The sequence below is a fragment of the Mesocricetus auratus genome, unplaced genomic scaffold, assembly GCF_017639785.1.
Source record: "Mesocricetus auratus isolate SY011 unplaced genomic scaffold, BCM_Maur_2.0 Super-Scaffold_4256, whole genome shotgun sequence".
NCBI lineage: Eukaryota > Metazoa > Chordata > Mammalia > Rodentia > Cricetidae > Mesocricetus > Mesocricetus auratus.
The window spans coordinates 108,520,993-108,546,346 of record NW_024429182.1 but is presented as its reverse complement, the minus strand read 5'-3'; the positions used below and the strand labels follow the sequence as shown (position 1 = coordinate 108,546,346).

Sequence of the window (25,354 nt, the reverse complement as noted above, 5' to 3'; positions counted from 1 at the left end):
TAGGAGAGCACCCCTCACCACACACTTGGGAAATCGGGCTCCACCCCTCACCTGGGGATGGAGGTGGTCCCAGCTACCACCCAGACACACTACATCCAGGGCTTTGAGTTGGCGATCCCCAACATCTACGACATCTATAACAGGCTAGAGTGCGTGAAGGGACTGGTTCTATGGAACCAAAGACAAAGTATCTCCATGATTTCGGGCAACATCAGGACAGCAGAGAGGAGTTTAGGTGGGGGTCCAGTATTGATGGTGTACTGGAAGTCAGAGGCCTTGAACCTGAGCAACAACAAGTAAAGCTGTTTGGACAAATGGGTATACTGCATAATACACAGTAGCTCCTAAGAGAAATGAGGAGGGGATGGAGAGGAGGGAAAGATGGAGGAGCAAAATGGGTGTTTTTGTTTACTTGTTTGTTTGTTTGAGAGGGTTTTGTTTGTTTTTAATTAATATTTTTATTTTTGTTATTTTATTTTCTCATTGTCCTTTTGGGTGGACACTCCAAGGTGAAGGACTGACATGGAGGGACTGAGGAATGAGTGAGATTGGGATGCATAATGTAAAAGTCCCAAAGAATCAATAAAAAATTATGTTTAAAACTAATTTCTTAACTATTCATTACAGCAATTCATTATAAACCCAGAGATTTGTCTATTCAGAATATTTGTGTCAATTATCCTCTAAACGTTCCGTACTTTCTTTCTTCTTGGCATACATGTGTATGTGTGTATGCGTGTATGTCTGTAGTGTACGTGTGTTTGCATGTGTGGGGGCACATGTATGTGAACAGGTGCATTTGAAGAACAAGTGGTTCAGGTGTTTTCCTCAGTTGCTCTCCACTTTATTAACTGAGGCAGGAGCTCTCACTGCACTCAGATCTGGATGATCCCAGCTACTCTAGCTGGGTTTCCCTGTCTCTGCCTCTCAAATGCTGGCACTACAGGCGGCTGCCTCACCTGCCCCACTCTTACATAGGTTTTAAAGATCCAAATTCTGATCCTCATGATTGTGTGGCAAATGCTTTATCCATTAGGTCATCTTCTCAGCCTAAAATTTTCTGTACTTGCTGTGCCTCAGTTTCCTGATCTGTGAAGTGAGAATAATAATATTTGCCTCATCCATTCTTGAGATTGAGTATTAGATATAACATTGCAATCATGTAAATTTGTTTGCATTTATGTCACATCTTAACATGTGCATACTAGATAGGCTGTCTGTCATTACGCCTAATCCCCAGCTTTAGTGTATATAATTTATAAATTCCCTACTGTTGCCCTCCTTTCTAGTTTTCCAACAAGACAAACTCCTGTAATAGCAGATAACTAGTTTTACAGAGGAAATGTCATTGCTCTTGCTTTTTTCTTGGAAGCAGTACCTGTGTAGCAAGTTATACTTTCTTGATCAAAGGCATTTCTCACATAGTCATTAAGTCCTCAGACTAGAAAAAAAATCATGCAATGTCTAAAGCTGTGCATGTTCCAGAAGAATTCGTCACAGAACAGAACTGACAATAGGTCTGTTCTCTAGGACGTCCAGTGCCTTCCCTTCCTCATTAATAGCAGCATGTGTAGTTCCCATAGTCTGCTTCCCATCACAGTCATTTGACTAGAAGTTGTCACATGACCCATTGGGACACATAGAAGAAGGCTGGGAAACACATGATACTATATGATGTATTTACATAGCCATTGTTTCTTCCATACATTTTCACATTAGTCCAAAGAACTCTAAGCCAGAAGTTCTCTTCTGATTCTGCCTTGACCTTGTAAATGTGTTCCTTGGAACTGTGCTCCAGACTTTTTATTACAGTTCCCTTGGGATCCTGTGGCCACATTCTTGCCTTAACTCTGAACTTCAGTTCTTGTGATGAAGAACACTGTTACTGGGTGCAGTTCCTCTGAGTGCCTGTTACCAAAGCTCACCTTATCTACTTATTACACTTATGTAATCTGATAACAGATTCTGTGCTCTGAATATACTGCAGATGTAACCTGGCTTCTTGCCTTCTCTGGACTTGTTGACTATACTTTCTCTGGCTGATTCCAGAACCTTCCTTTTATTTTCTGTTCTCCTTTGTCATATTTGGTTATTCACAATCTGACCCATTCTCACTACCATCAGGATCTGGTTCTGACAAAGAAAATGGGAAAAATAAAGAAAATGGTGGAAAAGTTCAGAGCAAGTGAGGCAGAATAAAGGCATGTGATATAATTAGTGCTCATTACATGTGGAATGAGATTTATGTCTAAAAGTCACTGAGCCTTTCTGAAATTTCTGTTTCTTCATCTATAGTATGAATAAGGTAGACCAGATGGACATTAAGGACCTTCCATCATTTGTAATGTGTGATTCTCTAAGTAGATAAGAACTTTGTTTAAAATCTTTTGGGATCCTTTGAGAATCAGAGAGAAGAAAGCCAGAGCATGCATATTAACTAGGAAGTATTTTGCCAAAATTTTAAGTGGAAATTATTATTATTTAGAAGCATCTAGTCCTAAATGTTAACTATTTTCTAGCAATTTCCTGGACAAAACCTGGAACCTTTACTTCTAAAATGGAAAAAGGGAAAGTTAACTTTTAATATATTTCATCCAAACATGATGAACGTATTAAAATTGCACAAGTAGAAAATTTATAAAGCACTTTTTATTCTGCCCATTTTTATAGTAGTCAAAAGAGACTGAAATTCAGTATGTTCTCAAATTAGCTAAAGAAAGCCCTTGTCAGATTCCCCTCAATTCATCTGGTTATTATTATTAAAACATTATGGGGTATATGTACTTTCCATCAGAAAAAAATTAACAATCCCTTCAAAAAATGTCATTTCATAGGTTTTGAAACATGAAAGCTGCGTTAAGGGAGCTATCAAAGCAGTCTGAAGTACGGTGTGAGCTGTCGAGGGAAAAAACATGAAGGAGTTTTCAATAACTGGAAGTTCAGTGGATTCTAATGCCAAAGGCTGGGGTTGTAAGAACACTTGTTGGAATTCTTAAAGGCAGTTGTTCATTGCCTACAAAGAGGCAAATCCTGAGTCACCTGGACCACATTACACTGTCTGGGACATGAAAGGTGCAAAGAGGGGTCCACTCAAAGGCAGCCCTGACACAGGTGCACTCATAAAAGAGATGAGTTCTATTTGTGATATAGCCCTGCTCCTAACACAGCAACTCTAATAAGAAAATACTCTTGAGTAGGATACAGTAGAATGAGCAAGACCTGTAGTCTGACAGACTTGGAGCCATGTCTGAATTCCTGGCTTCCCACTCATCAGCTTGGTGACCTTGGGCCAGCACAGGGTATGATTCATAAAAGTCACTCAAGAAGTCTCTCTTGACCCAACCCATTGAACCAAGGAAATACTGCTCTGACCACAATTAACTTCTCTTGCCGTAGTATTAAGAGTATGGACTCAAAAGGCAGACTCCATGGAATCAGATCCTGACTATACAAGTACTTAATTCTCTAGATTCAATTTCTTCATCTGTGAAGTGAAGATAATAATCATATCTACTCATAAATCATATACAAGGATAACACCAACTGGAAAACTAAGTAATAGTGGAGAGACTACATTAATAGCCCCTACCTGATGATAAGGCTGATGACTACCTTATGTGATATCCTAGAACCTTCATCCTGTGACTGATAAAAGCAGAGACAGATACTCACAGCTAAACACTGAACTGACCCCCTGGAACCCAGCGCAGAGATGGAGGAGTAATGAGCAAGGCGGTCAAGACCATGCTGGTGAAACCCACAAAGACATCTGACTGGACAAGGGGGAGCTCTTGAACCCCAGACTGATGACTAAGAGGCCAACAGAGGACTGATCCAGACTCCATGAATGTAGTGTGAGTGAGGAGACCTCAGAAAGCTCTGGGGCCTTGGGTAGTAGACTAGTGCTCACCATGGCACACAAATGAACTTTGGGAGCCCATTCCACATGTCTGTGTGAGACTCACATGCTATATGCAATAATGTTGTCTTGTAAAATATTAAGCATAAAGCCAAAATGAGGAATACTGGTTGATATTTTTATCTTACTACAATTGTGGCATGTGACACTTTTAAGAAAACCTCCAAAGCATCAAGAGACCCTGTTATGACATGTGTTAAAATCCTCAACCTGTTGGGAAGAACTCTGCCAATGCCTGGAGGAAGGAATCTGTCTGCTTAGTGCAGAGTTCCTTGCCCATTGCAAGTGTTTGCTCACCTTTGTTATGTGAGCGGCGGAAGGCTGGGGAACTGCTGACCTTCCACACTCGTTCCTCACAGTAACCATAAACTAGGAAACGTGCTGGAGTGAGTCATTTTCCTGGCAGCAAGCCAAGCCCACCTTCATCATCTCCACCCAATTTCTTTGGTTTTTTTTTTTTTTTTTTTTTTGGTTGGTTGGTTTTCATTCGCAGTCACACTGAATCCTTAGTCACTCTGTGCAGAAGGGTCCATAGCATGCCAGGTTTATAGATGATCATTCTGAGAACAAATGGAAGACTAAATAACTGTCCTGAGGCCAAATGCAGAGTAACCAATGAGCCAGGACTCAAATGCTACTTCTTTGTCTTCTAAATTCTGACTATTCCCGGCCTCAGTGTACCTCCTCTGAAGGAGTGGTCAGAAAGTGTACTCTCAGGTCTTACTGAACTGCGGAGGCTTCCTTAGATAATCTAAATTGCTTTCTATTTATCTTTGCCTTGTTGCTAGGCATAAACAAGAAAACTTGGATCTCCAAATCTGAAGGGCAGTTGGGTAAAAGGTTCCTTGTTGCTATTTTAGAGTAGCCATCCTTAGCTAAGTGGCTTATCTTAGATCTGGAGACTGACTTGATCACATCCAGCAATTGTCTGTGAAAATTCTGTCTTCTTATTGGTTACAGTGAGATTCCCAGACAGTGTTCTGTTTGTCCAAATAAGGCAACTAATTAAGGCTCACCTTCCTATGTCTCTTTGGAAGTAGTAATGAAGTCACCCTCTCCAAAGGGAACATGGATTTTATAAAGTACTTCCTCGATGGCCTTTCTTCTTGAAGACAGATAAATTATACATACATACATACACATGCATACATACAATTCTCCCATGTTGTACTTGTCAACAGAGCTCACTGGTCATTGCAGGTTGAGCTGGAATGTTCTCCCTCCCAAAAGTCTACAATTCTGGCTCTGATCTGGTACAGTGTGAGGAGTCTCTGCAGGCTTTTGAACCAATTGGAAAGTTCTTTCTAATAAAACCACAAACTGAACAAAACAACCCAATGACATTCTTGGTCAAGTGACCAAATACCTTTACTTCTCTTGCCTGGGCTGTGATGGTCTTTGTAATTGTAATGATGAAGAAGATGGGCCAGTTAGAGAAACAAAAACCAGGGAACATGATCTCAGTTCCCAGGAGACTTCTTGTATCCCCTGTCCAGGCAGGCTTGGACCATGGTGAGATTTAGCTCACGGGGAGTGTGTTGATTTGGTCAGGTTGCCATAACAAGATGCCACAGGTAATGTGACTTATACAGCAAAAATTCATTTTCTTACATTTCAAGAGACTACAAGGTTATGATTCCAGCAGGTTGGGATTCATCTGAGCTCAGCCTCTTGACTTGGAGATGCTATTGCTATTACTGCCTCACGGCCTCCAGTTTCTGCTTCTCTCCAGCCTTCCACAGAGACTGAGTGACAATTAGACATTTGGCTTGATAGACTGGTTCCCTATTTCCCTTAGATCCACTGTTTACTCAACGCACACCTAAGGCCATACTATAACACCTTCACTGGACCCCCATTGCCTCCAAAGTAATACCGTTATCTCATTTCTGTCTGGTTCAACCTACCTCCAGCCCCCTTGCTTAATACCACTACACTGTTACCCTCACCTCCCAGATAGGGAACTGATCTGGCTGTGGCTTTCTATCTCATGTCTCCAGGCTTGAAGAGGTGTCTAAAGATAATATTTCAAAGGCATGTCTTCAGGACATACACACATACCCCAAGTTGCCAAGGAGATGACTTCTCTGTATTCTACAGTCCCATAGCACTGAACATTCTATATCTATGCTTATCATTATCTTAAATGGCATCAGTTTCTCCATATTGCCTCTCTAGGATGCGGGCTCCTGAGCAAAAGCACATTCCCTTATCTACCACCGTAAGTGTGGGGCTATGTGTACCAGTATCCCACATCTAGTAGTCCTATACCTAGTAAACAGGTACTAAATAAAGGTAGGTTAAATAATGGAGCCTCTTCATGGTGTCGATCGCATTGATGATCTACGCTGTGGTATTCATGGGTTACCTAGTAACGTCCTCTGCCGACATAAGTAATAAACAATCTATGGATGGCATCCCTGATCCACCCACCTGAAGCAACACTTCAGTCAGTGGAAGTGCTATAAAGTGCAGCAGTTATGTTAAAATTAGATACAAGAAATAAGAGCTGGAGACAGCTGACCTCAAACGTCCCTAGAACTTAGATTTCCTAGGGGAGACCTTACCCACTCCTTGGAGCAGATGGGAGGAGAGAAGAGTAGGGGGAGCGGGAGGAGAGGAGGGAGGGGGAACTGGAATTGAAATGTAATAAATAAATAAACAAACAAATAAATAAATAGATGTCCCTACAACTTGCCACTATGGTGTGCAGCCCACACACTTCACTGTGGCTGTCTGAGTCCTAGTACAACCAAATATTCTGTAAACCTGTGATGAATGAAACCCCTTATTCTTGTTATTTCTTGTGAAGTAATCCAGGAAAAGAATGCAGAAAAATGCCCAATAGTGGCTAAAGACTGAAGCAAAACAACTACTTGCCCTGCCCATTACAGAATAAATCAAAGCTGGAGGAGACACAAGGAAGACAAAAAACAAATGCCTGACTCAATATTTTTCTCCAAACACTTCTTTTGGGCACAGAGTTTTACTCAAGTAAATATTATAAAAACTGAACAATATATACAGACTTCAAGACACCTAGATACTTACAGGGTATCTCTAAGTGAAGTATCAAAAACAAACTCAGTATATGTAAGGTAAAATATGAGAAATGTCTCTCCAGAATAATTCTGGTTCTTATCATTTGTGTCCAATATGAATAATGCCATCATCAGTCATCCAGTTATGGTGACAATGTTCCTTGAACCCCTGACCCCTTTCTCTCATCCAACCCCAGGGCACATCTGTCACCAGGTCCTGTTCTTTTTATTTCTATAATACATTTATCCTTAAGTTTCTCTCCACCTGTGTCCCATCATCTGAACCAAGGCTGCCATCTCATTATCCAGACAATTGCAGAAAACCCAATTCATCAGTATATTCTTAGTCCCCACCAAAAATTCTCTTTGTTGCTATAGCCAAAGTGATCTTCTGGGGGAGGAGGAAATTTATTGTGTTTCTCTTCAGTTCAAAGCTTATAATGATTTTTTGCTGTAAGGTTACAAACCTTAGCCCTAAACAAACCACCCACACACCACACAACCCTGGTCCATTATGCTCCTTCCCTTCCAAAAGCCTTGAGAACCTATCTTGTCTCCATCTAGACAGCACAGCTGAATGCTACTTCAACCACTCAGACTGATTAACTACCTTTATTGTTGTTATATTAAAAATATAGAATCATTCTTTACCATAGAGTTTCTACGTGTTGCTATTACTACTACTACTACTATTGTAGAACAGCTAATGCAAAATCCACCCTTTAAAACAGACATATAAATATGAAACACTTAAAATGTTATTGTGAGCTATTATAAGTGCACATACTGTACAACAGATCTCTAGAACTTCATTTTGCACAACTGAAATTTTACCTCATTTCATCCTTTCCTGAACCCATGGCAACCATAATTATACAGGTTTGACTATTTGGTAAATGTCAGATGTGTGCAATTGTGCAGTATTTGTCCAGCTGTAACTGGCTCATTTTGTTGTGCTAAATGACCTCAGGGTTCCATGTTGTTTAATTTTGTAGGGTTTCCTTTGTTTTCAAAGATGAATAGTATTCTCTGTTGAACATGCATACCATACCATATTTTTAATCCATTCATTTATCAAGGGATATTTGAAATGTTTCCACATCCTGGCTGTTGTGAACAGGACTGCAATGCACATAGAATGCTAATATTTGTTTGAGATACTGATTTCAACTCTTTGAAAAAAATACCAGGAGCAACATTGTTAGATTATGTGGTAGACTTTTTATTTTATTTCATTTTTGAGCAATCTCCTTACTTTGCTCCCTTGCAACAGTTTACATCCCTAGCAATAAGGCAGAGTTTCAGCTTTCTAAAATCTCCAGCCAGCATTTGTTATATTTTATTTGACAATGGCTATCCTCACACAAGTGAAGTGATAGCACATTTAATTTGCATTTCCCTAATGACTAAGGACACTGAACATCTTTTCCTGTACCTGTTGACAGTTGTTTGTTTTTGGAGAAATGTCTGTTTGAGTCCTTTGCTCCTATTTTATTCAAATTGGTGGGGGGGGGCATTTTTTCTTTGTTTTTGTCCCCTTCTTGGAGATAGTGTCTCTTATATTCAAGTCTGGCCTCAAACACACTATGTAGTCAAAAATGATATCTTAGTTAGGGTTTCTATTGCTGTGAAGAGATACCATGATCACAGCAACTCTTATAAAGGAAAACATTCCATTGTGGTGGCTGATAGTTCAGAGGTTCAATACATTATCATCACGGAGGGCCATGGAAGCATGCAGGGAGCTGAAGAGAGAGCTAGGAATTCTACATCTTTGAACTGAAGGAAAACAGTAAGTGAACTGAGACACTGGACATGGCCTGAGCATATATGTGACCTAAAAGCCTGTCTCCATAATGACACACTTCCTCCAACAAGGCCATACCTACTCTAACCAATCCACACCTCTTAATAGGACCATTCCTTATGAAAATCTAGAACTTGACTTCCTTCCTGGATCACTGGGATTATAGGATACACAGATACACTCGGTTTATGTGGTGATGTAGTGCTAAGCATGCCTTTATGTGTACCAAGCTAACGCACCACCAGCTGAGGAATATTCCAACAGCCAGGTTAGGTTTGGTGTTACTTTGATTTTGTTTTTGTCGCTCTTATTTCCACTGAGTCATGTTCCTTTTATATTTTAAGCTATGTGGTTTGCAAACATTTTCTTCGGTTCTTCAGACCACCAGCCATTATGCTGACTGTTAGTTTTGCTGTGCCAGGGTGTTTGAATCGCTGCAGTTCCAATTGTATATTTAGCTTCTGTTTCCTGGGGGTGTGTATCAAAAAGAAATCATTTCCCAGACCAAAGAAGCAAAGTTTCCAGTCTAATGTTTTAATTCTTGTATTCATTTCAATCCATATGGATCTAATATCAAATTTTGCATGTATACAACCAGTTTTCCGAACACTCTTGTTGAAGTTAACTAACTCTTTATTTTTCAGGAATTATTTCAACTATAGCTTCTTCATGGAAGCCTTGTCTAAACACATAACACATACACCCCCCCAAACCACCCACACCCAGGCTCTAGCTCTCTACATACTGTTGTAGAATTGTCTATAACCGCTTTGTTGTATTTCTTCTACTAAAATGGTTTTTTAAGTAATTGGATAATATTGTCATCCTCATTTGAAAGTAAACTTCTGTTTTTTGTTTTTGATTTTGTTTTTTGAACTGCATTCCTACTGCCCACTCCATTATATAATACAAAGCACTTGCTGGTTCCACAAGTTTTTGCATAACAAATGGTATCATTCTGTTTGGTAATTTTGAATGAATGACAAATCACTTCACCTTGTGTTTTGTGAGTGAGTTCTACCTAAATGAGTATTGCTTTGGGACCTTTCAATTTCTTTTCTTGGAACTAGCATTATACATGTTACACAGAGTACACTCACTGAAGAAAAAAATGAATGAGTGAGTGTGAATTAATGATAAAGGCAATATACAGCAAACCAACAGCCAGCATCAAGCTAAATGGAGAGAAACTCAACATGATTCCTCTAAAATCAGTAACAACACAAGATTGTCCACTCTCTCCATATATCTTCAACGTTGTACTTGAAGTTCTAGCTAGAACAACCAGAAAAAAAAGAGAGATCAAGGGGATATAAATTGGAAAGGAAGAAGTCAAACTTTCACTATTTGCAGATGATATGATAGTTTACATAAGTGTCCAGAAAAATTCTACCAGAGAACTCCTACAGCTGATAAACACCTTCAGCAAAGTGGCAGGATACAAGTATAACTTGAAAAAATCAGTAGCCCTACTATATATAGACAATAAAGGGGCTCAGAAAAAAATCAGAGAAACATCACCCTTTACAATAGCCACAAACAACATAAAATATCTTGGGGTAACTCTAACCAATCAGGTGAAAGACCTATGACAAGAACTTTGAGTCATTAAAGAAAGAAATGAAAGAAGATACCAGAAAATGGAAAGATGTCCCATGCTCTTGGATAAGTAGGATCAGCATAGAAAAAAATGGCAATCTTACTAAAAACAATCTACATATTCAATGAAATCCCTATCAAAATCCCAACACAATTCCTCACAGAACTTGAAAGCAAAATATTCAACTTTATATGAAAAAAACAAAAGACCCAGGATAGCCAAAACAACCCTGTACAATAAAGGAACTTCAGGAGGCATCACCATCCCTGACTTAAAGCTGCACTATAGAGTTACAGTAATGAAAACAGCTTTGTATTGGCACAAAACAGCCAGGTAGACCAATGGAACTGAATTGCAAACCCTGATATTAACCCACACACCTATGAACACCTGATCCTTGACAAAGAAGCTAAATCTATACAATGGAAAAAAGAAAGCATCTTCAACAAATGGTGCTGGCATAACTGGATGCAGACATGTAGAAGACTGCAGGTAGATCCATACCTATCACCATGCACAAAACTTAAGTCCAGATGGATCAAAGACCTCAACATAACTCCAGCCACACTGAGCCTCTTAGAAGAGAAAGTGGGAGGTACCTTGAACAAATTAGTAAAGGAGACAGCTTCCTGAACATAACACCAGTAGCACAGACCCTGAGATTGACAATTAATAAATGGGACCTCCTGAAACTGAGAAGTTTCTGTAAGGCAAAGGACACAGTCAACAAGACAAAAAGGCAGCCCACAGAATGGGAAAAGATCTTCACCAACCCCATATCAGAGACAGGGCTGATTTCCAAAACATACAAAGAGATAGTCACAAAAACACCAAATAATTCAATTAAAAAGTAGGGTACAGAACTAAATAGAGAATTCTCAATGGAGGAATCTAAAATGACTGAAAAACACTTAAGAAATTGCTCAACATCCTTAGCCATCAGGGAAATGCAAATCAAAACAACTCTGAGATACCATCTTACACCTGTTAGAATGGCTAAAATCAAAAACACTAATGACAACAATAAAATAAAAGCACCAATGACAGTTTATGCTAGAAAGGATATGGAGAAAGGGGAATGCTTCTCCATTGCTGGTGGAAGTGCAAATTTGTACAGTCACATTGGAAATCAGTATGGCAGTCTCTCAGGACAATGGGAACCAGTCTAACACAAGCAATTGCACTCTTAGGCATATACCCAAAGGATGCACATTCATACAATAAGGACATCTGTTCAACTGTTTCATAGTAGGATTATTTGTAATAGCCAGAACCAGGAAGCAACCTAGATGCCCCTCAACTGACGAATGGATCCAGAAAGTATAATACATTTACACAATGGAGTACTACTCAACAGAAAAAAATGGAATCTTGAAATTTGCAGGCAAATTTGCAGGCAAACTAGAAGAAACTATCATGAGTGAAGTAACCCAGTCACAAAAAGACAAACATGGTATGTACTCACTCATATATGAATATTAGACATAAAGCAAAGGATTACCAGCCTACAATCCACACCTCCAGAGAAGCAAGGAAACAAGGAGGACCGTAAGAGAGACAGTCCCCCAGTGAAGTGGAAAAGACAAGAGTCCCTGAACAAATTGGGAGCATGGGGGAGGGGGAGGGAGGTAGGAGAAAGAGGAGGAAAGAAGAGAAAGAGGAAGGAGAACATGAGGGATCAGAGAGATTGAGTGGGGTGAGGAATAGAGGAGAGCAAGAAAAGAAACACATCAATAGAGGGAGCCACTATAGGTTTAAAGAGAAATCTGGCACTAGAGAATTATACAGAAATCCAAAAGGATGACCCCAAGTAGGAACCTAAGCAATAGTGGAGAGACTACCTTAAATGCCTTTCCCCTATAGTGAGAATGATGACTATCCTAAATGCCATCCTAGAGCCTTCATCCAGTAGCTGATGGAAGTAGAAGCAGAGATCCACAGCTAAGCACTGAGCCCACCTCCTGGAATCCAGTTTCAGAGAGGGAGGAGGGATGAGCCACACTGGGGAAACCTGAAGAAACAACTGACCTGAGAAAGTGGGAACTTACAAACCCCAGTCTGACAGCTGGGGAACCAACATAGGACCAGACCAGGCCCCATGAATAGCCTTCATCCAGCCGCTGATGGAAGCAGAAGCAGGCACCCACAACTAAGCACTGAGCCATACTCCTGGAATCCAGTTGTAGAGAGGGAGGAGGGATGAGCAAAGGAGTCAAGACCGTGTTGGAGAAACCTACAGAAACAACTGACCTGATCTAGTGAGAGCACACAGATCCCAGTTGTAAAGCTTGGGAACCAGCATTGGACTGAACCAAATCCTCTCAATGTGGGTACCTGCTAGGAGGCCTGGGCAGGCTATGGGAGCTCTAACAGTGGAACCAGTATTTATCCCTAGTTCACAAATCGACTGTGTGAGCCCATTCCCTATGGAGGGATACTATTTCAGCCCAGATACATGGAGGAGGGCCTTGGCCCTCCCCCAAATGTTGTGATAGACTTTGATGATTCCCCCATGGAAGGCCTCACCATCCTTGGGGAGTGGGTGGAGGGTTGGTTGGGAGGTTGGTATGGGGCATGGGAGAATGGGAGGGAGAGGGAAGGGGGGATTGATATGTAAAATTATTATTTCTAAATTTAAAAAGGAAATGACTAAATTAAAAAATCAATTATCTTAATAGTTATGTCAAACAACAGTATTTTTCCTTTTTGCCATTGCTTCTCACTCAAAAGGTACATTTTCACATATCTTTTATCCTTAGTAAATTTTCCTAATCAATTATGCCAGCTCACATACTTCCTAAATACTGGGGGAGTCACCTTTACTCCTGAATTTGAGATTGAGCCTTAAGTCTAAGCAACACTTGTCCTTCTGATGCAGGTAACCTGGATGGTATCATGATTTTTTGAGTTGAAATCAAAGTCAGTCACTAAGGTGCTCCTAATGCACACTGAATTTTGAGAACCAATATTCCATTAGGTGTGAGTGAACATCCTCTTCTTTAGCCCACTCTAGTGACTGGCAGACAGGCATGGGAAGACTTTCCTACAGAAGGTCTCCCACATCAACATACACAGGCATGGGAAAGCCTGCTTGCTCTGAGAATGGCAAAGTTGTACACTATGTTGAAGTCTATCCCTGAGGGTTAGCAGAAATCATTTAAAGGAGATTTTAAATGTTGACTTTACTTATCTCAGGATATAGGTTTTATAAGATTCTGTTAGCCAAATGACACTAAATATAGCTTCTGGCATGGAGCTGTTTTCCTTGGAGCAGTTAGAGGAAAGGTCACCCTGCACCCTGCGGGTCTCAGAGAATGTCAACATGGCCTCTTTTCGAGCAGGAGATGTTACTCTAGAAGAGCCCATCCACATGTGCAGGAATTCCAGTGACATTCCTGGAAAACAAGAACAGACAAGAGTGCTTTAACCATGCACAAATGGTGCCTAAGCTCATAGGCCCCAGAGTTAATCAAGTTTATGAACTGAGGAGTTAAAAGAAAGGGATACTAAAATTCATCAAGTACAAGGATCAGATTCTATCTGGTGGAGGTGGGGACAAAGAAAACAACTCAATGTTGATTATATAAGCTAAGCACTGACAAAACATAGACTCACATGGCTTGAGATCCCACCCCCTTCTTTTCATAAAAACTAATAAAACCCGGAAATACCATTCCAAAGGCAATCTTGAACATTCCACTTTCAGTCCAGTCCCTCTGAGTTTGTATCATTCCATTTAGATCTGGAGGGTTCACCAGTTAAAATTTATTGAGCGCCAACTCCCAAATAAATAGAATCCCAACTCTGAGAACTGAGGAATGAGTAGAACCAATGGAGGGTGAAGTCTATGCGGATGAAACTTATTTTTAAAACAAACAAGTGGGAGGCTTGGGAATCCACATGTTCTCCAGGGCATTCAGAAAGAGCCCAGTCACAGCTGTGTTTATTACAAGAGCTAACCACTAGCTAGCCAGGCACATCACAACAGGGGGCTCCAAGCAAGTCTCCTGGCAATCCTTTGAAATGGATATTACAATCTTCCTTCTGTTGATCAGCAAGTTGAGGCTCAAAGAGGTTGGGAAAGTTATCCAGGATCACACCAGATGAGGATGAGTCACCTTCTGAAGCCAGGAACTGACTTGGAAGTCTGTTCTCCCTGGTTGGTGGCCCCCTGTCTCTTATGGGGAAATCATTCTGAGTACACCTGAAGTGCAGCAAAAAGGTTCCTGTGCTTTTCTGCTCATCTCCCAGCTTTTCAGGGACTAAAGCAGCCCCTGCAAAATCTGAATTACTGCTGAAATAGGAGGCTGTCAAGAAAACTGGTTTGAACTAAAGGATCCCCAGACTGGTGATCTATAAAGATAGAGGCTGTGTGTGTGTGTGTGTGTGTGTGTGTGTGTGTGTGTGTGTGTGTACACAAATATATTTCTCAAATACCAGCTACCTAGATAAAACTGCTATTCAAACCATGCTTGCTAAATGACTGAATGTTTAAATGAATTAAAGAGTCAGCATGTTGAAATGCACTTGACTCAAGATTCATTTCTGAACCTTATTAGGGCCACAGTTTGAGGGGTCTTCAGCCTCAGCTTTCTGATCTGCAGAATGGGGGACATTCTCAAGGCCTGCCTTATACAGTGGTAGACTTACAAATTGACTAATGACCACTCCATAATACGGTAAGGGGGGGCGTTTTTATTGTGAATATGACACAGAAAACAGCCAAAGGGACAATTATTGGGAAGAGTCCAAAGTAGAGAAAGAAATATGCCAGGAGAGAGAGAGAGAGAGAGAGAGAGAGAGAGAGAGAGAGAGAGAGAGAGAGAGAGAGAGAGAGAGAGAGAGAGAGAATATGGAAAACAGCATAGTTATAAGGGGAATGAATAGCTGGGGGAGGGAAGTCTATGAGCTGGGCAAGTTTGGGCAGGGAGGGGGTGAGGAGTGCTGAAAGAGCAGGATGCCAGCATGGGCTTTAGAGTGTGTAAGAGGTACTTGCGATACTGGGGGAGCCTAGAGGCCAGCATGAGCTTTGGTGTGCTAATAGGTACCACAAATAGGCCTTTTTCCCATGGAAGTGACCCTTTTGGTAGAGAGGAAATGGATTCACAAGTTTCTGAGAAACACTAGGTTTTGTCTAACTACAAGAAATCCTACTATAGTCCAGCTTGAGTCCATTTCTGGATATTTGGACTGCCTTTTGGAGTTTTTAGGGAATTGGAGTCTCCTTTGGATCTAAGAGTAGCCCCTTTAGATAGATAGTAAAGTTTGGAAGCCACTGTCGTAAGAAATGGGAATTCCTTGTACATGTTGACTATTCTAGTTTTCTTCCTGTTGCTGTGATAAACACCATGACCAAAAACAACTCAGGGAGAAAAGCGTTCATTTGGCTTACAGGTTGCAGTCCATTATCAATGGGAGCCATAGCTATATTTCTATTGCTATGATAAAAACACCCTGACCAAGGCAACTTCTAAAACAAAGTATTTAACGAGGCTTCACTTCATAGGATTAGCATATAAGATGGCTGAGCAGAGTTAGCAAGCAATAGGCAGCACACACTGCAAAGTAGAGCTCCTATCTTAATCCACAAGCACAAGCAGAAGGCAGAGAACACGCTTGAAATGGCACAAGTCTTTTGAAACCTCAAAACTCTCTCTAGCAAAGCCTCATGTCCTAGTCATTCCCAAATAGTCCCATCAACTGGGTACAATATTCAAACATATGACCCATTTCCATTCAAACCACCATACCAAAGCAGGAGCTTAGAGGAGGAACCTGAAGGCTCGAACTGCTGCAGGGATGATAGAGGAACACTGCGCATTAGCTTGTTGCCATGACTTCTTCATCTTGCTTTCTTAGACACTCCAGGACCACCTTCATGAGTGTGGCACTGCTCATAGTGGACGAGGCTCCCCTCCATCTATCATTAAGCTAGAAAATGCCCCCACGGACATGCCCACAGGTCAATGTGATGGAGGCAGTTTCTCAGTTGAGATTCCCCCTTCTCACTTCTCACATGATTCCAGCTTGTGTCAGAATGACAAAAACTAACCAGAACACCAACAATGTACTTAGATGCAGTTGTTATAAACCCACTCCCCAGTGGACTCTAGACCTCAGAACTCATACCTCCTGGTGGCAAGCTAGAGACTGGTTATCCTTATCTGTGATACACAATGGCCATTTGTCCCTAGAAAAATGACCTCCTTCCTGGTTCACCAGGTCAGATAACAGAGCTGATCAAGACCCAGCAGAATGGAGTCTGTGTGATGGTTAGAAAAGCTTAATTAACTGTTCGAGAATAACACTACTGATAAGCTTGTCTTTAGCTGAGTTATGTCGTATTCTGGCACCTCCTCCCACTCATCCATACACACCAGGTATGCACGTACAAGGACTATTCTGAGCCCTCCCAAGGCATGTCTAATTGTTTTATTACTCTAGCTATAGTTTACTTTTTGACATAATCCTCCCAGGCTGGACCCATCAAAGTGCAGTTATGTTGTTGGAGGAAGGAAGCTGCCTCCTTTGTTCTCAGCTGCTGCTCTGCTGTTATCCTGGGTGAGGTTCAGCTGAGTGAGAGCCATAAGAGTGCCAAGAAAAACATTATTTAAAATTTCAATAAAAAGCTCTTGGGAATAAGGGGTCGTGCAGCATTCAGTCTGCCACTGAATTTTCCCAAGAGAACGATTCATAGTCTTTCTATCCATTCATCTCTTGTTCAGTGGGGATAAAATTCCAGAGTTGACAAGAACTTCAGGAGCAGAGTCTTTCATTCTTCTCTGATAATGGTTCTTATCAACATTTTTGCAAAAACTAATCTTCAAAATAATTGAAATAGTCATTATTTTCATGTGACTTAGAATGTCCCTTGGGAAGCACATGCCCATGACCCATTTAGGCTTCTTCTTCTTCTTCTTCTTCTTCTTCTTCTTCTTCTTCTTCTTCTTCTTCTTCTTCTTCTTCTTCTTCTTCTTCTTCTTCTTCTTCTTCTTCTTCTTCTTCTGTAAAGAGGATAATAACGCCTGCCCTGACTATGCTCAAATGACATAAGCCATATGAGAACATTTTTAATACAGTAAAGCAATAAAATAGGCAAGGCATGTTTTATCATTAACAAAGACACTAAGCCAATCATGTACCTACTTATGTCATCAGTTTTATTTTTAACCAAATAACCAGGTATATGCCAAGTAATATGGAATATAAAATTAGTTTAAGACTAAGATTTCTTTTACTTCTCAAGCAATAAATTCATCTTAATTAATATTTGACATAAGGCACAACATTAATACCAATATTAAGTGAGATTTAGGATCTATCTACACATATTGGGCAAATAATGGCCATTCCAGCATCTAGCAAAGTACTTGGTATAGAAGAGGAACCTGGCATTTATTTAATAGACAAGTAGAAGCATAAAACAGTCTTTTTCTCTTCTAATAGAGGCAGACATTGATGCACAAAGCATTCTAAGCCGCAGACCTAAAGGTGGTAGGCTTCTCATTCTGATTCAGCAGACTGTTGTGAGGACTTTCAACAAAGCTATATGTGTGGCCCTATAGTCTCCCTTGATGTTGCTTTCCCGACCCCCTAGATACGTAGTTTCTATCAATTAAAATGAACCCAGCGCTTCCTGATAAATCTTGTTTCTCCACACAATCAAGCAACCTTTTGCCTGTTCCAAATCACAGGTGGGACTACTGAAGGTTAAAGCCAAATTTGGAGTAGTTTAGAGGGGCAATATTGATCACTAGTGGTGGATGGACACCCAGGCTCTACCACAACAGGAATCTAGGAGACTTTGGTTGACATTTGAAAAGAAAGATGGCAGAATTGGATGTTGAGCAACTGAACTGAGCCAGGATAGAACAAGGAAAGCTTACATTGTGTCTGAAGCTCTTATTTGTGGGGTCCTACCTCCTTTCCTTCCAAAAGAAACTCAGAAAAAAAAGTCCTAGAACAGTAGTTTCCAAATCTTAATAGTGTCAGAATCACATAAAGAATTTACAAAAACTTATGGTTCTCTGGTCTTCCAGACTGAATACTAGTTTTTGAAGAGACATGTGTGATTGCCCATCTATCCATCAGCCAGAGACTACTGGTCTACCACACCGAGGCAAACGTGAGTAAATGGACCCAGGAAAAAGTTAATGTGTCCAATGAGAAGGCCAGCCAATAGGAAACTTCTACCCTGGGCTACATTGAAGGGAACTCATGGGTGGTGCAGTGCAGCAGAGGGAAGGAAAATACTTCTTATCATTGCTTCTGGGAAAAATACACAAAGGAAGAAGACAGGAGGTCACAGATAAGTCAAAGCTGTGCTGGCTCAGTCAGCGAGTCATGACACGGAGAAGGAAGCTGGCTTGAGTCTTCAACTGAAGAGATCCTGGAAGAAAGGGGTAAATGAAGTAGAGCAGGCAAGAAAGTTTCTAAGCAAAGACACCACTCTTTTCCTCCTGTCTACCCATGGCCACCTCTTACCTTCACTGTCAGAGGTGTGTTGAGGGTGAGGAAAATTTAGAGTATTGGTCAACATAATATTTGTATAGCAAACTCTCTAACTCTTTCTCTCCATAGTCACCTTGCTGAATATTCACCTTGAAAATTTTTTGGTTGTCTGCCCTCCTATCCACTTTTTTCTAAGTATCTTGTAGATTTTCTAAGTATCACATCATTGTCTTTATTTTTAAAGATTGACTGGCATTGTTAGGTGCTCACTAAACACTGTTCGCAAAATCAGTGTTACTTGAAATCTGAGGAAATCTCTTGTGGGAAATTTGTGACAGTGGTGTCAGTTGGTGGTGTGACACAAAGGATGGGTAAGGAAAGGCATCATCACACAGCATTCCTAGTAATGTGGGACTCCTGTACTACTCATCCTTCATGTATAAGTTATAAAAAACTAGAGCTGTGTTTGGAGTCAAAGATACTAAGACCAAGTCAAATCCTTGTCTTGAAGGAAGATGGACTGACAAATAACTTTTTTAAATCAAGAGGTTGAAGCTTGGTTGAGAAATACACAGGATTCTGCAGGAACATAAGGTTCTGAACCTAGCCTGTGGGGATCCCAAGCTGGAATAGACCACTACTTGTCTTATGTTTTCTGAAATTCTCTTATACATGGTACTTTCATTGTCCCCAAAACCAACAAGTTCAGATACATTTTTTCATCTTGGCAAAAGGAGTGAGCACAGCTAACTCTATTCCTCCTGTAATTATCAACAACTCTAGCCCTTATTCTCACATTTACTTCCTTGCATATTATTTCTGCTGAACCATCTACATTCCCACAAAAGGGAGGAAGCATGAATTGGGCACTTTGCCAAAATAGGTGAAACTAGGGCCTGGAAAAGAACAGTTGCTTATGTGATGTTACATGAAGATGAGAAAAAAAATAGCTGAAGCACAATGGGTCTTTTGTAAAATGGGTGTAGCCTAGAGACTTAGGACTGGAAACTGAACTAAGAAATATACTCCTGGAGTACATTCTCCAAACTGGCTTATCTGTAGTAGCTGTTTATATTGGTATAACTGCCATTAGAAGCATGTTTTTAAAATGTTAAGGGAAGTTGAAGATCTTAAGGTGCTTCAAGGGCAAAGAGGTGTGATCGCTTTCCAGGCACTGCAGGGCCCCAACAACATTGCCACCTGGCCCTGTCTGAAACAAAAGAGGCTCAAGCTGAGTTTGAACACAGTCCATCAGGCTTGGTTGCTACCCAGAGTTTTTACAGTCAGAACTATATCTCTAGTACCTCAAGATACCTTCGTGCAAAAGTCTTTTACTGTGGCCCCTCTGTCAAAGCCCATGCTTAAGAAGATGGCATCTCCAGTAGTGTCTTAAAGATTTGTATCAGTGATTTTTAGATTTTTTATTTTATTTTATTGTATGTGTGAGTGTTTTGCCTTCATGAATGTCTGTACATCACATGCATGACTGATGCCCATGGAGGTAAGAAGAATGTAGAGTGTAGTTTTTTCCTTGCCAGCTGCTTTGGTTCTTTAGCGTTGCAGTCCCCAAATAACACACAAGACGCTATATTAATTATTAAGCTGTTGCCCGTTTGCTTGGTTTGTTACTGGCTATCTCTGACTCAAGTATTCACCCCCATAATTGTTAATCTAAGCATTTCTCTTACCAGAGAAATGGTCCGGACCTTTTACCCCTATGGCAGCTACTTTGTGGCTGCTTGTGTCTTTCTTTCCCAGAATCCTCCTCAATTCCTAGTCACACATATCTTGCTTCCCTATTGGCCAACAGTGCTTTATTGACATATACACAGGACTTCCCCATCATCTCCTCTTTTCTATCTAAATAAAAAGAAAAGTTTCAACTTTAACATAGTCAAATTATATGTAACAGAACAGTTATCAAGTAAGAACATAGTTACAATATTTTGTTCATTAACATTTCATAAGATTTAAAAAATATCATCTATCCTATCTTTGTGAGTCTAAAGTCTTATATGTAGCTTCTCTTTTATCATAACTAAGGAAAACTATGGTTATAACTATCTGTCTTCAACTCCATCAAAGACCACAGAAGGATAATATATAAATTAAACACTAGGATTGATGAGACATCTTGCTACCTGGACAGAAGAATGCATCAGATTACTTGGAGTTGCATATGGTTATAAACCATCACATGTGTGCTGCAAACTAAATCCAAATCCTCAGAAAGAACAAGTACTCTTAACCACTGAGCCTCTCCAGCCCCTGTGTTGACTTTTCTACTTCGCCTCTCCATGGTCACATTTCAACAAAAGCCTTCACAGACCAGGTTGCAAACTATTTCAGAACGCTTCTGCTTGTGTAAGTATACACCAAAAACCACAAAGTTCTATCATGAGACATTCCAATTTTTTCCGATATTTGCAAAGCATGCCAAGGAAGGCTCCTGGGAAGAAAGATTCTTTCTATAAGAATTCCTGTCGCATCATTTTATTTGCATGTATTCATAGTTAGCAGTTTTTTTCCAAAATAGGGCAATTTATTTGATTCCTTCTCTTCAAAACATTTAGCTGAGATTGCATATCCAACAGAGAGAACCCCCAAAAAATATTCAGCAGTGACCCCCCCAATGACATACATCCTTGTTGTAATTTTGCATTAAACATAGTTTCTAAATAAAGTGGATAATCTAGAGTTGCTCTGTGTTTAATGTAAACCTTTGAGTTTTACATTCCTCTTAGGATATTAAAAAGCTGGGGTTTTTTGTATTTTGTTTTTATTCCTGCAAAAGGAAGCAAACCCCTAGAATTAGGTAGTCAAATACAGCATGAAGAGCTTTCAGATGAAGGTATTGCTTAATTTTAACTGCTCTGCCCCTTTTAATTTAATTGTCTGGGTGGAAGAGTAAAACGGCAGCTTGATCCACACAAACCTTCATCTATGGTTCAGCTGCTGATAGTTTCACACTTATCAGCGCCTGGTGTGAGCAAAGTCAAAAGCATGCTTATGAAACTCTGCCCTAACACATAGTTAGCAGTTTTTTATTTTATTTCCTCATCCTTAATTTTTAAATCATCCATCATGAAAACTGGACTACCTTTCCTGAAGCTCCCGACACCACTGGGCTGACCAGGACAAGATCCCAAATTCCTTTAAAAGCCTCTTCTGACACTACCCCCAGGCTCAGCTGAAACCTTCAGGGTGCAAGTCTGTCACTGAGCTGAACTCTGGTCCTATTTCCCAGCTCTCTCAGTCTGCTCCACACAAGGAGCCACTACTCTGCATGGTACTGGATTCAAGTATCTCCATTATGCAACTGAGGCAGGATACAAGGCCAAGGATCCAATGTCTTAGACCCTTGCTTTCTGGTACTTATATGGTGGTTCAGAACCATCCAGAACTCGGTCCCTATGCTTTTTACTAGACCTGGCTAGGAATAACCTCCAATGTGAGAAAGTTCCTCCCTGTCCAAAGCAATGTGTGCCTCTCTACTAAGTTAATTAAAATAAAAGGAACTTAAAAGTCCTATTTTTCATTTATATTGGCTACATCTCAGGAGCTATGTGTATTCAGTGGCTACTGCATTGTCTACACAGATATACAACATTTTTCTCATAGCAGCACTGAACAGACTGGTGTATTGATATATTAGTGGGGGCTCACTACCACAGGTTTGCTGTAGGAATGGTTCACCTAGGGCCTATAGACATCTGGACCATTCTATGTCTTTTCATTCAGATTCCAGAGGATCTAAATTAGTATCTGCCACATAATTTTCTTCCAAAATGAATTCATCTCCCCATCCATGTATTTTTTTCTTTTTTTTTAATTTAAGTTAGAAACAAGCTTGTTTCACATGTCTATCCCAGTTCTCTCTCCCTCCCCTCCTCCCCCGCCCCCCACCCCCCCACCCCCTCCACGCGCCCTACCCACCAGGTCTCCACTCGGATTCCCAGGGAGGGTGAGGCCCTCCATGGTGGATCTCCAGTGACTGTCATTTCATTCAGGGCAGGGCCTAGGCCCTCCTCCAAGAGTCCTGGCTGGAAGAACATGCCATATTGTGGCATGGGCACTCAAAGTCTATTTGTACGCCAGTGATAAATACTATCCAAGGCCCCATAGACTACCTAGGCCTCCTCACTGACACCCACCTGCAGGGGGTCTGGGTCAGTCCCAAGCTTTCCACACAGCCATCAATCTGGGGTCCAAAAGCTCCCCCTTATTCAGGTCAACTGTTTCTGTGGGTTAAATCAGCCCAGTCTTATCTCCTTTAACTGTCAGTTCTTTCTTTCTGACACTGGATTCCAGTTCAGCTCAGTGTTTGTCTGTGGGTATCTGCCTCTGCTTCCATCAGTCACTGGATGAAGGTTCTGTTTCCCAGACTCTCTGGCACTCCCCTTATTCGTGTCTAAAATCCATAAATGAGTGAGTACATACCATGTTTCTCATATTGTGACTGGGTTACCTCACTCAGGATGGTTTCTTCTAGGGCCGTTCATTTACCTGCAAATTTCAAGATTCCACTGTTTTTTTTCCACTGACTAGTACTCCATTATGTAAATGTACCACATTTTCTCTATCCACTCTTCAGTTGAGGGGCATCTAGGTTGCTTCCAGGTTCTGGCTATTACAAATAATGCTGCTATGAACATATTTGAACACATGTCCTTATTGTATGAGTGCGCATCTTTTGGGTATATGCCTAAGAGTGGAATTGCTGGGTCTACTACAAGTAGACTGATTTCCATTATTCTGGAAATCTCCATACTGATTTCCAAAGTGGCTGTACAAGTCAGCACTCCCACCAGCAGTGGAGGAGTATTCCCCTTTCTCCACATCCTCTCCAGCATAAACTGTCTTTGGAGTTTTTGATTTCAGCCATTCTGACAGGAGTGCGATGGTATCTCAGAGTTGTTTTGATTTGCATTTCCCAGATAGCTAGGAATGTTAAACACTTTCTCAAGTGTCTCTCAGCCATTTTAGACTCCTCTACTGAGAATTCTCTTTTTAGTTCTGTAGCCCACTTTTTAATTGGATCCTTTGGTGTTTTGGAGACTTACTTCTTGAGTTCTTTGTAAATTTTGGAGATCAGCCCTCTGTCAGGGCTGGGCAATTTGTGGGTTGCCTTTTTGTCTTGGTGACTGTGTACTTTGCCTTACAGAAGCTTCTCAGATTCAGGAGGTCCCATTTATTAATTGTCGATCTTAGTGTCTATGCTACTGGAGTTATGCTCAGGAAGCAGTCTCCTGTACCAATTCATTCAAGGGTGCCTCCCACTTTCTCTTCTAACAAGTTCACTGTGGCTGGATTTATGTTGAGGTCTTTTGTCGCACCTGCTGTGCAGCCTGCATCCGAGAATGTAGCGAGGTGGTCGGGATAGATGACACAGAGACCGGTCGGTTGCTTTAAGAAAACTTTATGCTTCCCAAGTCAGCTTAGGAGGAGACCCCAGTCCGCTTAGGAGAGAGCTCTCAGGAGAAGTCTCTCTAAGAAAAAAAGAGCTTCCCTTTTTTAAGGACTTCTGCCATCCATCTACATACAATTCTTTCCAGACTTCTCACCCTCCTGGCTGGTGGTTTAATCTCTGGCCCCAGAATCGGGGAGACACAGCAGGGAAACAGGAAGAGGCATCTAGCCATAGGGGGTGTGAAAGGCATGGTATTTCAGTGAGCAAGCCCTTATCTGAGCCCTATCAAGAGCTTTAGCACTGAATTGTTTTCAGTAAACATTACACAGCTGCCTGCTCCCAGGCCAAAGGGGAAGTGGGTTTCTGCTCAAGGTCTGGTGTCCCCACAGTCTTTGATCCATTTGGACTTAAGTTTTGTGCATGGAGATAGACATGGATCTATCTGCAGTCTTCTACATGCCAATATTCAGTTATGACAGCACTATTTGTTGAAGATGCTTTCTTTTTTCTATTGTATAATTTTAGCTTCTTTGTCAAAGATCAGGTGTTCATACTTGTATGGGTTAATATTGGGGTGTTCAATTCAGTTCCATTGGTCTATCTGTCTATTTTTGTGCCAATACCAAACTCTGTAACAGAGCTTGAAGTCAGGGATGGTGATGCCTACAGATGTTGCCTTGTTGAACAGGGTTGTTTTGGCTATCCTGAGTCTTTTGTTTTTCCGTATAAAGTTGATTATTGTTTTTTCAAGGTCTGTGAAGAATTGTGCTGGGCTTTTAATGGGGATTACATTAAATCTGTATATTACTTTCGGTAAGATTACCATTTTTACTATGTTGATTCTACCATCCAAGGGCATGGGAGATCTTTCCATCTTCTGGTGTCTTCTTTAATTTCTTTCCTTAAATATACAAAGTTCTTGTGATTCAGGTCTTTCACTTGTTTGGTTAGCATTACCCCAAGGTATTTTATGTTGTTTGTTTGCTATTATAAAGGCGACTTTTCTCTGATTTCTTTCTCAGCCATTTTATCATCTTTATATAGTAGGACTAATGATTTTCTTCAGTTGATCTTGTATCCTGACATTTTGCTGAAATTATATATCAGTTTCAGGAGTTCCCTGGTA

At 40.8% G+C, this 25,354-nt stretch overlaps 1 protein-coding gene across 3 annotated transcripts in view; it reads left to right on the top strand.

Moving 5' to 3' along the window:
* Nucleotides 1-25,354, top strand: part of Me3 (malic enzyme 3) — a 197,004-nt gene that overhangs the window by 53,092 nt on the left and 118,558 nt on the right. Inside the window, exon 1 of one of the 3 annotated variants that reach the window (XM_040728802.1) lies at nucleotides 18,472-18,492. The exons of the other annotated variants lie outside the window; for them this stretch is intronic. The gene's annotated coding sequence lies outside the window, so the exon portion shown is untranslated. Of the gene's footprint in view, nucleotides 1-18,471; nucleotides 18,493-25,354 lie in introns of those variants that run through there. 3 annotated transcript variants of the gene reach the window in all.